Source organism: Tupaia chinensis, unplaced genomic scaffold (assembly GCF_000334495.1).
Source record: "Tupaia chinensis unplaced genomic scaffold, TupChi_1.0 Scaffold000380_1, whole genome shotgun sequence".
In the NCBI taxonomy this organism is placed as follows: domain Eukaryota; kingdom Metazoa; phylum Chordata; class Mammalia; order Scandentia; family Tupaiidae; genus Tupaia; species Tupaia belangeri.
In genome coordinates this window covers 392395-407175 of record NW_006159882.1, presented here as the reverse complement: position 1 = coordinate 407175, position 14781 = coordinate 392395, and the positions used below count along the sequence as shown (strand labels likewise).

The window sequence follows — 14781 nt, the reverse complement described above, 5'->3', positions numbered from 1 at the left end:
ATGTTCGAGGCAATTGATTTAGCCATTACGCCAACGGCTGGTCCCTAACTTACCTCTTTTAAAATGATTGCATTTAGATTAATAGCAATCATTCAGGACAATCTCTCTCTAAGATACTTAACTTGATCATATCTGAAACTCCTCTTCCCCATCATACATAAAGTATCACTGACTATCTGCAGGGTTAAGATGTGAGTATCTTTTGGTAGACCATTATTATATATATATATATATATATATATATATACACACTATACATAGTAGAATATAGCTTTTAAAATATTTGCTTTAGCTATCATTAACTTGGGGAAAATTTGGTTTTCCCTTAGTGCAACAGCAAGAACAAAAATTGTGTGGTGGGTAAGTAAACTGGAATTCCAAGTTGCTCACTTGAGGAGGGTCATTTTTGTGAGGAGAGTATTTTGCTCAATTTCAAATCTATAAGACCAGGTGGCTAGTGAAGAGCACATGCTCAGAAGAAATTGTCCTGTTCCACATGTGACTTTTGAAAGACATTCTTGGAATACACACTACTTTAAATTTACTTAAAAAAATATTTTTAGATGCCCTCACACCAGTTTCTAGATTCTTATCACATGTCACATTGCTTCAGTTTTCAGAAAGTTGGCCAGGGTTAAGAGTTAGGCAGGAGAAGCTGGCAGGTGGCTTGGCGGTTGAGGGTCCTGGACTCTCACATGGCCAATTGTGGTTCTAGCCTCGGACCTGGTGGCTTGCTCTCACTTTCTTTCTCTCTCTCTCTCTTTGTCCCTCTCTGGTCAAATTACAATAAATAAATAAAATAAATAAAGTTAAATAAAACAATTCTTTTAAAAAAGAGTTAGGTAGGAAGGGAATGGGATTATGTATTTATAGTGCGGTTTAGATAAATTTTAAAACAATAGACTTTCCATTAAATTGTAAAGTTTCTTCTAAGTGGATATACATTAAACTATTTCTTTTTCTGTCTTATTTATACCTCCCTCATGAGTTCTTCCCAAAATGAACTTCAATTTGGAACCCAAGGATAACAGAACGAAGATTCTCTACTTTTCTGTTTTTCATTTTCAGGCTTCATATGATCATTTTGCTTACAGAGGAGGAATTAAAGGAAACTCACTCTTGAGGCCAAGGTATTTGCTGAGGGAACAACAGCTGTTACTCTCTTGCCGGTACTCCTGTGAGTGAAATGGCTTCCTCTTGGCCTGGCAGAAATTAGGTCAATGTCTATAGTTTGGCTAACAGCATTTTCAAGGCTGCTGAATTAAGATATATATCCTCATTTGAAAGCTAAATCATATAAAAATATAAATTCTGTCCATATATTGTTGCTATATTTTCACTGCTCAGATGAATTATTCAAAGAATTATTTTATTTATTTAATTTTATTTGTTATTATTATTATTTTTAAATTTGACCAGAGAGAGGTAGTGTGAGAAAGCAAACCACCATTTTCGGGACCTGAACCACAGTCAGTCATGACAACTGTTCAAACCGCATAAAAACTGTGGAGTTAATTATGAACCATGGTCAGCCATGTGGGAGTGTCCAGCGCCTTAACCACCATGTCACCTGCTGGTTCCTTGTTATCATTATTTTAAAATTTGAGAGAGATAGAGAAAGGGAAAGTGAGGGAAAAAAAGCCATGAGGTCTGGGACACAAACAGCAGTTGGCTATATGGGAGTCCAGCTCCTTATCTACCATGCCATCTGCCAGCACTTAAGATTAATTCTTTTTTTTTTTTTTTTTTTAAATCACATTACAATATTAGGGCTGGCAGGTGGGATAGTGGTTAAGGTGCTGGACTCCCACATGGCCAACCATGGTTCGTGTCCTGGACCTAGTAGCTTGCTTTCTCTTTCCTTCTCTGTCTCTCTCGGGTCAAACTAAAAAATGATAATAATAAATAAAACTGAGTAAATAATTTTTTTAAAAACATCACATCACAATATTAGAATAGTGTTCAAGTTTTTGATAAGTACTTACTGCGAGCCTTAAGCCATTTCCTGGTTATACTGCAGGCATTCATTTGGGAAACAGAACAAATGTCTAGTTTCTTGGCTGTTTACCTTCAGCTCGTCATCTCTTTTACTGCAATTGTAACTACCCCCCCTGCCCGCATTTTAAATTAATTTTTTTTTTTTTTTTTTTTTAAATCACATTACAATATTAGGGCTGGCAGGTGGGATAGTGGTTAAGGTGCTGGACTCCCACATGGCCAACCATGGTTCGTGTCCTGGACCTAGTAGCTTGCTTTCTCTTTCCTTCTCTGTCTCTCTCGGGTCAAACTAAAAAATGATAATAATAAATAAAACTGAGTAAATAATTTTTTTAAAAACATCACATCACAATATTAGAATAGTGTTCAAGTTTTTGATAAGTACTTACTGCGAGCCTTAAGCCATTTCCTGGTTATACTGCAGGCATTCATTTGGGAAACAGAACAAATGTCTAGTTTCTTGGCTGTTTACCTTCAGCTCGTCATCTCTTTTACTGCAATTGTAACTCCTTCATTCTGAGCAAACCAACTATCCACTTTGTCTCAGCTCCCACAGAAGAATATAATACTTATTCATGTTCTCTGCATGATTTTCTTGGGACATTTCTGCTTACCCACAACCTCCCTGCTGCTATTAAATAGGAGGCTATGTTCCAGAAACAACATCTGTTTGCATCACCGACATTTACAAAAATGTATTTTCTGTGTTGCCCTGTCCTAAGGATAAAATGAATACCTGTCTTGGGAGGTACTACATACATTTTTCACTCAAAATGTTCAAATCAAAGTAAGTTTTTTGGTGCCACTTTATATTGATGCTTTAAACATTTATGTTAAGAATACTTTCCCAGATTCTTATAAAGAAGAAATAAAATTTAAAGTGCCCATTTAAAAATATATTTCGTATTTTTATTTCATCTTTTCAAGGATCATATATTCTCACCTCATCCTTGATCCTAACTCTTTGAGAATCCCTGACGGGGGAAGATGTTCTGTTGGATATTTTTAGATGTCTATAACTCTGCTGTTAAGAATTCATGGAACGAGCAGTTGGAAACCTCCTGAATGAGCTGTTCTAAGCTTAAGTTCCCATAGTAATTAGTCCACGATGGTTCAGGATTTGTTTTAAGATTTTCCTGGACAGCGGTGTTAATCTTTTAGAAACTCTGAATTAGTTTTTTATTTGTAGTAGTAAACTTACTGTCTTTGCTTAAGTTTTGGTTAGCTTCTCAGTGTTTGCAACTATTGTTAGCAACAGATAAGATTAGATTAGAGGTGCATTCAGCACTCCTTACATTCACATAAACTACTTAAAATGCACCAAAGTTCGAGAATCTAATCGAAGAAATATGTGAACTCAGAGGTCAGATCAAAATGTCTTAGCAGGAGATTGGATCAAGATTTGGAATACCTGTGGCTTAAGGAAAGGAACTGCCATTAGTGCTATTTTTATTGACAACCTGTATGACAGGCATTTTCTATATACTATCCCATTTAAGACCAGTTTGACTATTTGCTAGCTGCCTTGAACATGTTACTTATTATTTATTTATTTATCTTTAAACTTGCTATAGGGTGCAAGTTTAAAAATAAATTAAAAGCCTTGCTGGGAGATGGGGAGGGGGAGAAGTGAAAAAGTACTCTTTGGGAGGGTGTCCACGCTGAAATCTCTTCTCCATTTTTCTTTCCGGATTTTGGGCATGCATGCACACACACATAGTGTGTTTTCCAAGCCTTCAGTTCTGGAATGGAACCTGGCAATTGACCATGTGAAATGAAGTTGCCTTAAACCCCCCTGCCACTAGCTGGCCAAATATTACTTAATAATTTTGTAACTCAACTTCCCCATTTGTCAAAACAAAGAAAACAAAACAGAAAGTCAAAAACTGAAGCCAGAAGGCATGGTGGCATAGTGGTTAAAATGCTGGACTCCAACATAGCTGACTACAGTTGGAGTCCTGGACTGGGTGGCTTGAAAAAATCATGCTGGGAGAGTGCATGCATGCCCCAAATTCCAGGAGAATGGAGGAGAAGGGGTTGTAGCATGGCCATCTCCCTACAGGGTGATTTTTCACTTTTTTTCACTGTCTCTGTCTCTTTCCAGTGAGAGCACCCACCCCATGACAAAAACCTTAAGAAAAAAAAAAAGAAAAAAAACTTACGAGTTATTCTGAGGATTAAAGGTTACATGCAGGCTGGCTCCGTGACCCAGTAGTTAAGGCAGCTGAATCCCACAGGGCCAACATTGAAGTTTGAGTCCCGGACCCCACGGCTTGAAAAACATGCTGGGCTGTGTGTGCGTGTGTGCCCAAAATCCCAAAAAAGAGAAAGAGATGGAGGAGAAGGGACTGTGGTGTGACTGTTCCCTATGGTGGCGGGGTGGGGGAGGGAGGGGTGCTTTTCCTCTCTCTCTGTCCCTCTTTGGCAAGCTCACAACACTCTTGCCAAAACAAACAAATGATTACCATTACAATTACATGTACCTTGTTAATACTAGTGCCTGACACAAAATAAACACTACTTAGGTTCTTCACTGATGAGAATACCAATGTCCTTGTAGGACAGAGAAGCAGGCCATGGCTGAAGACCATATAAGAGGATGGATTTGAAGCCTACACAGTGTTCACTATAGCAAGCAGCTCCTCATTTTCATTTTGGCTCTATGTTTAGGTCTCTCTCTAAGGTTAGGTAATTCACTTAATATCTCTCAGCCTTGGTTTCCTCATTTACAAAATAAAAGTGTGGTGATTGAAAACATTTACGGCTGGGACCAGCAGTTAGCGTGATGGTTATGTTGCTGGACTCCCATGTAGCTGACTGCGGTTCGAGTCCCAGACCCGGTGGCTTAAACTCATGCCAGGTGTGTGTGCTTGCGTGCCCAAGATCCTGAGAGGAGAATGGAGAAGGGCCTATGGCATGGCTATCCTCTCTGGGGGGGTGAGCTCTTGCTTTCTGTTTCTCTGTCTCTGTCTTTCTGGTGAGCACGCGTGCCCTATAGCAAAAAAACAAAAACAAACAAACAAACAAACAAAAAACAAAAAAAACCCAAAACCAAAACCAAAACCAAAAAACAACTTTCCAAAGGAAAAACAAAACATTTATGGACTTTTTCAGTGATAATATTTCATACATTTTATTATGAGCATTGGTGACTAATAAACACATGGCTATATGAAAAATTGTTTCTCTCTAAAAATTGGCAAGAGCTAAACATGTTGGCCTCAGGCATACAATAGATGGTTATTAAATGTCCATAGGAGAATTATTAATGGAAAGTTTTCCCATGTTAGGCAAAAATCTACTCCCAGCAGCTGGAGCACAAGATGTCTCACAAGATGTAGCAGGTAGTCTACTCCCTAGGCTTGGGATGAGAACTTATGGCTTATTTTATTGCTCTACAACATAAACAATAACCAAAATTCATTTGACAATATGACAAAAGCAAAAATAAGTAAGTGGTGGTCCAACAGGCTTTGGTAAGACAGGAACAAATGGAAAGGAGAAAGCTTTTTGGATTTGGTATCTGTGTGGGTGAAATCTATGACTGTCCCAAAGTTTTCTTGGGCACACAAGTAAAGAGTTAGGTGGCACTAAAGTTATTTGACACCCACAGTCTGAAAGACAGTAAACATAGTTATATTCCAAGTGCTGAGTCATACGTATGATGACAAGGAGAAACCTTCAAGACTCTAGCTTCCCTAAGTCTTAGTTTTCAGTAGATTGCCTTCTGCTGAAAGAATGACTTCATGTTTTAAGATTTGGTTATTTATGGTGAGCGCTTTCCTTCCCATATTCCACTTAGTGTTCCCCTTTTAGCCCAAAACCTGTTGATTTATTTTTGGTCTTGTTTTAATTTCATGAAAAGAAAAAAAAAAAAAGCAGTAGCAAGTGTTTGTTGAGAAGGGAAGGTTTTTCAAGAAAAATATTGAGTGTAGATTAAGTATAATTCTAGAGAGCAATTCCTAAATTAACGATTATGCCTCTCTTCCCCATGAAATTATCTTAATAATGAAAAGAAATTGCTTATGCATACAGGAAATTCTGCTTTTCTTAGATTCTGCAATCAGCAACCAAACACTTCCAGTGGAATTCCTTGAAAGAAAAGCGGAGTGTGGTGGGGGGACAGAGAAGGGTGCTCAAAGCCACTTTAGGTATTCATAAATATTATTTTTAAATTTTTATTTAACTTTCTCTCTCTCGCTTTCTTTCTTTCTTTTTGACCAGAGAGGGACAGAGTGAGAGAGAGCAAGGGAAAGTGAGAATGCAAGCTGCCAGGTCCAGGACTTGAACCATAGTTGGCCATGTGGGAGTCCAGCACCATTAACCACCACACCACCTGCCAACCTCCATAGATATATATTTTTTAAGTTTTAAAGCGTTATATATCAGGTTAAACAGGAAATTTTAAATGCTTTATTCTATTTAACAAATATTTATGGAGAAAATAGGGAATATTTTTGATTTTATATTTCTCTAGGATTTTGATGCAAAAGTGTCATAAACTTTTGCATTTTGAAATTATTTGCAATGAACAACTTTTAAAATATTTTCTAAATAACTTCTGCTTTAAATAATTACAAGCCAGCAAAGTCTTTATCCAGTAAATGACAGTATCTACTATGTATTGTATTTTATTCTATTCAAGGCAGTAATTGAGATTAGATGTATTGACAGTGGGAAAGTTAGGTCAGAGGTGGGTTTTGCAAAAGAAGATTCCAAGTCAATTTGTACACAGTTTAGGTTGGTTTCTTTGTTTCTCCTTTACCCGACTCCAAAACACAACTTTTCCTATGGTGCCCTTCCAGAATCCCACTAGATGACCGTCATTTGCTTTGAGCCCCAACTTTGGCAAAATAAATCTTGTCCGATGCTCTGGACTTTCCCCTATCTCCTCCCATCTCCTACTGCCTGTTCTCCAACTCCTCCCATAACCAAGACAGACCTAGTGGCTGACCAATGGTCATGGGTTATTGATAAGGATTCAGAGTGAGAGAGAGCAAGGGAAAGTGAGAATGCAAGCTGCCAGGTCCAGGACTTGAACCATAGTTGGCCATGTGGGAGTCCAGCACCATTAACCACCACACCACCTGCCAACCTCCATAGATATATATTTTTTAAGTTTTAAAGCGTTATATATCAGGTTAAACAGGAAATTTTAAATGCTTTATTCTATTTAACAAATATTTATGGAGAAAATAGGGAATATTTTTGATTTTATATTTCTCTAGGATTTTGATGCAAAAGTGTCATAAACTTTTGCATTTTGAAATTATTTGCAATGAACAACTTTTAAAATATTTTCTAAATAACTTCTGCTTTAAATAATTACAAGCCAGCAAAGTCTTTATCCAGTAAATGACAGTATCTACTATGTATTGTATTTTATTCTATTCAAGGCAGTAATTGAGATTAGATGTATTGACAGTGGGAAAGTTAGGTCAGAGGTGGGTTTTGCAAAAGAAGATTCCAAGTCAATTTGTACACAGTTTAGGTTGGTTTCTTTGTTTCTCCTTTACCCGACTCCAAAACACAACTTTTCCTATGGTGCCCTTCCAGAATCCCACTAGATGACCGTCATTTGCTTTGAGCCCCAACTTTGGCAAAATAAATCTTGTCCGATGCTCTGGACTTTCCCCTATCTCCTCCCATCTCCTACTGCCTGTTCTCCAACTCCTCCCATAACCAAGACAGACCTAGTGGCTGACCAATGGTCATGGGTTATTGATAAGGATTGAACTGCTATTGGTTGGTTAGCCAGCAAATGACTGGGACAGCAGGCATAGTAGGGCCTGAAACAAATGATTGACCTAAGCACTCATTTCAAATCAATAACCACCTAAGCGTCTATTATGTTCAGGCACTGTGCTAGGCACCAGATGATGCTGAGGCTATGGGACCCACAGTTAAACTTTGAGAGCCACAGTTTTAAATACAGTATAAGGGTTTCCAACTTCTTCCTCCAGACTGAGTCAACAGGTCTGTAAATGGAAATCCGGCATAGATCATTTTTACTTCTCAGGCTTCCCATCCCTTAACTTTTATGTGTATCCAAAGCTGAGAACCACTGTTTCATTGGATAGACTAAGGCTGGTTTGGTTCCCTAGGAGTTTGGGACCCAGTAATCTACACATTCCTCTGAGTCAATCTTAGGAATTATGCTGTATTTAAGGATAATAAATAAGTGACTTAGTAACTGATTAAAGAAAGCACTAGTGCGATTTTCATTCAAACTAATTTCCTTTCTTTGGAAAGACTTTCTGAGCATCTCCTGAGTATTTTCCAATATCATGACAGAAATGTTATTAGTAAAACACCCAGAGGTCTTCAGAGGAAAGGTCTTAAGATAGTGGGGTCCATTTGAACCCAATCTGGGCCCTCTTTGGGTTGCACAGCCCTTGTAGTTCCAAGAAGTGGGCTGGGCATGCTCAGTGGGCAGGGTCGGTTTTGGGGGGGTGCAAGTTGCAAGCCTGCAGCTCAGCTTCGGGGTTCTCCGCCTCCCCCCACCTGTACGAGGCTGGTCCACAGGAGCCTGTGCTCAGCATCCCATCCCCAGTGCTTGGGCTCACCCTTCCCTGAGGGACCCCGCGCTGACATTGAGGCGGGGGTTCAGGAGGCCTGGTGCGTCTCCTGAGCGCGCGGTGGGGAGCGAGCAGGAGTAAGGGGTTTGGGCTCAGATCGCGGGGTCCTAGGAGTCTGTCCACCTACTATATGCATTTCTAGGCCCAGGGAAGCCTCCTCGCCTGGAGGTGCCGAGTAGGGGGAGCCAGATTTGGGGGCGTGCGACGAGCAATCAGGTAAGCCAGCAAGCTGGTGGGCGGGCGACTCCCCTCTCCCGGGGAGAAGGCGAGGGCGGCCAGCATGGGGGAAGGGCACAGGAAATCGGACACCTCCACCGTCTTCCCTGGCCTAGCTCTACCCAAGCTTTGTCTGCCCGCCCTCGGCCAGGCGGGGCGGAGGGTCTGGGGTCCGGCCCGAGAAGGCGCAACGCGGGAACTGCAGTCTGGTGCTAGAGCCATTGCGTCCGCCACCGCGCGGCCCCACCCGGAGGGACCAGTGTCCCCGTGTCCCTGTCTAGTCACGTTCATTGGGCTGCAGAGACCTAACTCTTCGCCACCCGCAGGTTCGCAACGTTCGCTCCCCAATCCCGGCCGGGGTTCTCGCCTCCACTTCCGCATTTCCCCGCTGGGCCGGAGAAGCTAGGCCGGAGTGATTCGGGCTGAAGTGGCGGCCGCGTCGCCCGGTCAGCCTCCCGGAGGGAGGAGGCGCGAGAGGGAGGAGGAAGTCGCCGGGGAGGCGGGGGCGCGGCGGCGCGGGGCGCGTCGGGTTACACTCGCCCAGCCCGCCCTGAGTGACATCCCCGCACGCCTCGGCTGGAGCACGGGGGCCGAGTCTGATTCCGGGGGAGGCAGACTCCGCCTCGGTTGGAGGAACTAGGTGCTCCCACCCGTGCCCCCTCGCGCGTGAGGATCAATCTCAGGTGTGTGCTTCCTGCGAGACCCCCGTCCCCAGGGTTCAGGGGAGAGCTCCCCCTTTCTGACCTGGATGACTCTTTGGGACTCCGGTACTGCGGTGGGTGGTGGCGGGAAACTGGGGACTGATTTAGAATTTCTCCTCCCCAACAGATGAAGGACTGGTTCCTACGTAGGATTTAGCTGATTACATTTGGAAGGGGGTGGGGTAGAGGACATTTGTTATACACTTGATTTAGAAAGTGGCGAGACTTTCAGGCGAGGATTGGTATCTCATTGAAAGTTTAGACGAACTTTTAGCTTGCGGTTGTGGCTAGTCTGATTAGAAGTGTTCCTCCTTTCTGAAGCGAGGCTTCTAACGATTCAGGAAGGGCGCCCAGGCTTCTTTGAGAAGCTCAGCTGCTGGGATGTGATTGTCCTAGCAGAAAATGGAAGGTGTACACTGATGAACCTAAAACCGCCTCCACTCCCCCCACGTAGTAGCTTCGACCAGCAAAAATAGACTTTCGGAGTGCTTTGGCAGGAAGCTGTAGCTGGGTGAATGAAGTACTGCTCTTAGCGATGGTTTAGACTGCCGTCTGCCCTGCGTGGAGTAGGATTCGCTCCCTGAACAGCCTTCCTCAGGAGTCCCAGAGTACTTTACACACACAGATCTTTGCTGTCTTAGTGACACGGGCAATCCCCAATCACACAACACATTATAAATATCAAGGAGGCAGCCGTAGAAATAGCTAACAAACAGCTAATTTAATCAGCTTGTATAAATAGGTGAGGGAAGGAAGTTAAGTCATGCAGTCTACCACTTTGTTAGTATTTTGTCTGTGTTCCAAGTTTAAAAGATCTGGAGGGGTTTGTTTTGTGTGTGTGTGTGTGTGTGTGTGTGTGTAATGTGGCAGAGTAGAGGCAACTGTCACACCAGGGGAGACACTTGTTGGTAGCTACGGACCACTCTAGTCTAAATCCTACAGTTCTTTCTGGCTGCGATATGACAGCTGGATGCCACTCTCCAATGGTTAGGTTTTGTAACTAATCTTATTATAGATACTTAAAAGATTTGATTATTATTGTTATCACTATTATAAATCACATTGGCAAACTCTTATGACTGAAATTACTCTGGTTGCAGTGTGAGGACCTTATGAGGTGTTTCTCATAGGGGCATTATGTCAAGTTACAACAGTCCGTTGGTTTTTACAAATCGATTCTTCAAATAATGCCGCAGTGCCTTACTGAATAATGGATAAAAGATAGGATTTGGGGATCCATGCCGTTGCAGCTGTCTATTCTAATAGCTCACAGTCATTTTATTTTATAAAGGAATTCTAAGCCACATTGAAGTTCTTACTTTTCTTTCCAATAAGTTGGTTCAGTAATTGACAAGAGGTCCACAGTGTAACCAGTGGTGGATTTTATACCTTTCCTCCAGTTTAGGTTTTGTAACTAATCTTACTATAGATACTTAAAAGATTTGGTTATCATTATGTATAAATCATACTGGCAAACTATTATGACTCTGAAAGTATTCTGGGTGGTTATTTATTTATCACTAGAATGTAAAAGGTCTTGGTCTGTCTTGCAGCTTTAGATCTCTAATGCCTAATGGTGCTGAGTTTTAAATAAGTGTTCAATAAATGTTTTCCTAGTGAGTGACTAAACTGTGGAAAAAACCATAGCTGAGTGTAGTGGAGGGTGAGGGACAAAGACTTTGGCCCTAGGTGACCTATTTAAATTTACTAAGACTCAATTGCTTTACTGACAAATATGGATAAGATACTGGGATAGTTGAGGCAGCTGGATTTCACATGGCCAACTGTGCAGTTGAGTCCTTGACTTGGCAGTTTGAAAAACATGGCAGGTGTGTGTGCGTGTCCAAAGTCCTGAGAAGAGAATGAGGAAAAGGGGCTTGTGACAAGTCTGTCCTCCCTAGGTGGTACTTTCTCATGTTCTTTCTTTCTCTTTGTCTCTATTAGGGAAGCCTCATGTGCAGTATAGCAAAATGAAAAAACAATCAAAAAAGCCCACATGACATTACATATGTAAAATCACTAGTGAGATACTCTGCAGATAGTAGACTTCAAGATATTAGCTTCCTTCCCTGCATTTTTCTTCCTATATTTAAGAAGTATAGGGGCTATCAAGTAGCCTCGTGGTTAAGGGCGCTGGACTTCCACATGACTGACTGCGATTTTAGTCCCAGACCTGGGGGCTTGCTTTCTCGCTTTCCCTCTCTCTCTCTCTGTACCTTTCTGGTCAAATTAAAATGAGTAAATAAATAAATACAGTCAATAAGACAATTCTTTTTTCTTTTTTAAAAAAAGAAGTATAATTCTGACAAAAATTACAGTTAGTTATATAATTTAGCTTTCATGTTGTGTATTAATGATCCACATTTTCCTATTTAATTTGGTGTGTGACAGTGGGATACAGGGACAGCTATGGTTATTACAAGGAGAACAATTTACAATCATTTATTTTTCTTTTTAAAAAACTTTATAATTAGGGGCCAGAGGATATATGTGTGCATGAGAGAGAGAGAGAGAGAAGTGACTCCCAGTGGGGCCTGATGATGCTCAGTCCTTTTTCCTGTAATTCTCCATCCAGTCAGGATCCTGGGCACACTTGCATGTGTGTCCAATGTATTAAAAAAGACCTAATGACTGAAACTCAAAACCTGTTCTGCCATGTGGAATCTGATTATTTAAGTTCTCCTCTTTATTTTTGAATGTGATGATGCTTCCATTTAGGTCTGACAAAACTTGATTCCTTCTATTTGTCAACACTGGTCTCATGAGGCTGTCATAAGAGCAAAAATAACATTTCAGAAAGAGCTCTGGAAATCAAATAATGTAACATTTCGGTTCTAAATGAAATTTTCTACAGTCTTGTGTAGCACTATATACTTTTAAGTACTAGATAATGAAGTATGATTGCCTTCATTCGTCTTTAGAGAAGAACAGTTTAACAAGGTAAAACATAAATGTATGTTTACAGATGTAAAATGATTGGAGACCAGCTTAAGATCTTGTGCAATCATTTAGCCAGTGATAGTTGGCTGTAACTGTTGTGGTTATGGAAGGGAGAAGTTAACATGGGCTCCAGTAGTTGGAGACAGCTTTGTGGTGAAGGGACCATCACTTCGGTCACAGAGACATAAAGTTTTCCTGAAGATTACAGCAAAAGAATATAGCTTTTGTTTCAAGTTTGTCATTTTATATTATAATGTGTTAAAAAGCCAACACAAATATTACTTTGTTTTTTAAAAGAAGTATTTAATTTTTATTTATTTATAAAATTATTTTATTTACTTCTTATTCATTATCATTATTATTATTTTAAAATTTGACCAGAGAGGCACACAGAGGAAGAGAGAGAAGGAAAGTGAGAAGGCAAGCCACCAAATCTGAGATGCAAACCATGGTTGGCCATGTGGGAGTCCAACATGCCTTAGCCACCATGCCAACTGCTGGTCCCTCGACCAAAGAGAGATGTAGAGAGAAAGAGAGAGAAAGAGAGAGAGAGAGGGAAATTGAGAAAGCAAGGACTGCGATTTTAGTCCCAGACCTGGGGGCTTGCTTTCTCGCTTTCCCTCTCTCTCTCTCTGTACCTTTCTGGTCAAATTAAAATGAGTAAATAAATAAATACAGTCAATAAGACAATTCTTTTTTCTTTTTTAAAAAAAGAAGTATAATTCTGACAAAAATTACAGTTAGTTATATAATTTAGCTTTCATGTTGTGTATTAATGATCCACATTTTCCTATTTAATTTGGTGTGTGACAGTGGGATACAGGGACAGCTATGGTTATTACAAGGAGAACAATTTACAATCATTTATTTTTCTTTTTAAAAAACTTTATAATTAGGGGCCAGAGGATATATGTGTGCATGAGAGAGAGAGAGAGAGAAGTGACTCCCAGTGGGGCCTGATGATGCTCAGTCCTTTTTCCTGTAATTCTCCATCCAGTCAGGATCCTGGGCACACTTGCATGTGTGTCCAATGTATTAAAAAAGACCTAATGACTGAAACTCAAAACCTGTTCTGCCATGTGGAATCTGATTATTTAAGTTCTCCTCTTTATTTTTGAATGTGATGATGCTTCCATTTAGGTCTGACAAAACTTGATTCCTTCTATTTGTCAACACTGGTCTCATGAGGCTGTCATAAGAGCAAAAATAACATTTCAGAAAGAGCTCTGGAAATCAAATAATGTAACATTTCGGTTCTAAATGAAATTTTCTACAGTCTTGTGTAGCACTATATACTTTTAAGTACTAGATAATGAAGTATGATTGCCTTCATTCGTCTTTAGAGAAGAACAGTTTAACAAGGTAAAACATAAATGTATGTTTACAGATGTAAAATGATTGGAGACCAGCTTAAGATCTTGTGCAATCATTTAGCCAGTGATAGTTGGCTGTAACTGTTGTGGTTATGGAAGGGAGAAGTTAACATGGGCTCCAGTAGTTGGAGACAGCTTTGTGGTGAAGGGACCATCACTTCGGTCACAGAGACATAAAGTTTTCCTGAAGATTACAGCAAAAGAATATAGCTTTTGTTTCAAGTTTGTCATTTTATATTATAATGTGTTAAAAAGCCAACACAAATATTACTTTGTTTTTTAAAAGAAGTATTTAATTTTTATTTATTTATAAAATTATTTTATTTACTTCTTATTCATTATCATTATTATTATTTTAAAATTTGACCAGAGAGGCACACAGAGGAAGAGAGAGAAGGAAAGTGAGAAGGCAAGCCACCAAATCTGAGATGCAAACCATGGTTGGCCATGTGGGAGTCCAACATGCCTTAGCCACCATGCCAACTGCTGGTCCCTCGACCAAAGAGAGATGTAGAGAGAAAGAGAGAGAAAGAGAGAGAGAGAGGGAAATTGAGAAAGCAAGCCACCAAGTCTGGGACTCAAACCGTGCTTGGCCATGTGGGAGTGTCTAGCACTTTAACCACCATGCCTCCTGCTAGCCCCACAAATATTACTTTCAAACATGAACTTTCTGTGGAAAATATGAGAAATCTTCAGTAGAATTCAGTATGTTTATAAAATAATACTTTTCACTATGTCTCTGAAGCTTACAGTCCAGGGTTGGAGTTAAAAATTATAACTTCATTCTTTGCACTTTTAATACACTTGAATAAAAATGTAAGGGATGGTTTGCCTATTACTCTATCAAGTGTGACAATGGAGTGTATTCTGTTTTTTAATCTGTACCATTAGAGGAAAACTATTAGTAATCAGAGTTGGGGACACTTCCTTCCAGCCAGCTAATTTCAGGATTGTTATGTTAGGAGATAGGGAAAG

The 14781-nt window shown here is 40.3% G+C and overlaps 1 protein-coding gene across 3 annotated transcripts in view; it reads left to right on the top strand.

The window, feature by feature from the left end:
• Positions 1 to 8572: 8572 nt before the first annotated feature.
• GPD2 (glycerol-3-phosphate dehydrogenase 2) overlaps positions 8573 to 14781 on the top strand; it is a 162680-nt gene continuing 156471 nt past the window's right edge. Inside the window, exon 1 of one of the 3 annotated variants that reach the window (XM_006153544.3) lies at positions 8573 to 8792. The gene's annotated coding sequence lies outside the window, so the exon portion shown is untranslated. Of the gene's footprint in view, positions 8793 to 8992; positions 9119 to 9283; positions 9476 to 14781 lie in introns of those variants that run through there. The other 2 variants (XM_006153545.3, XM_014589782.2) reach the window with 2 other exon arrangements.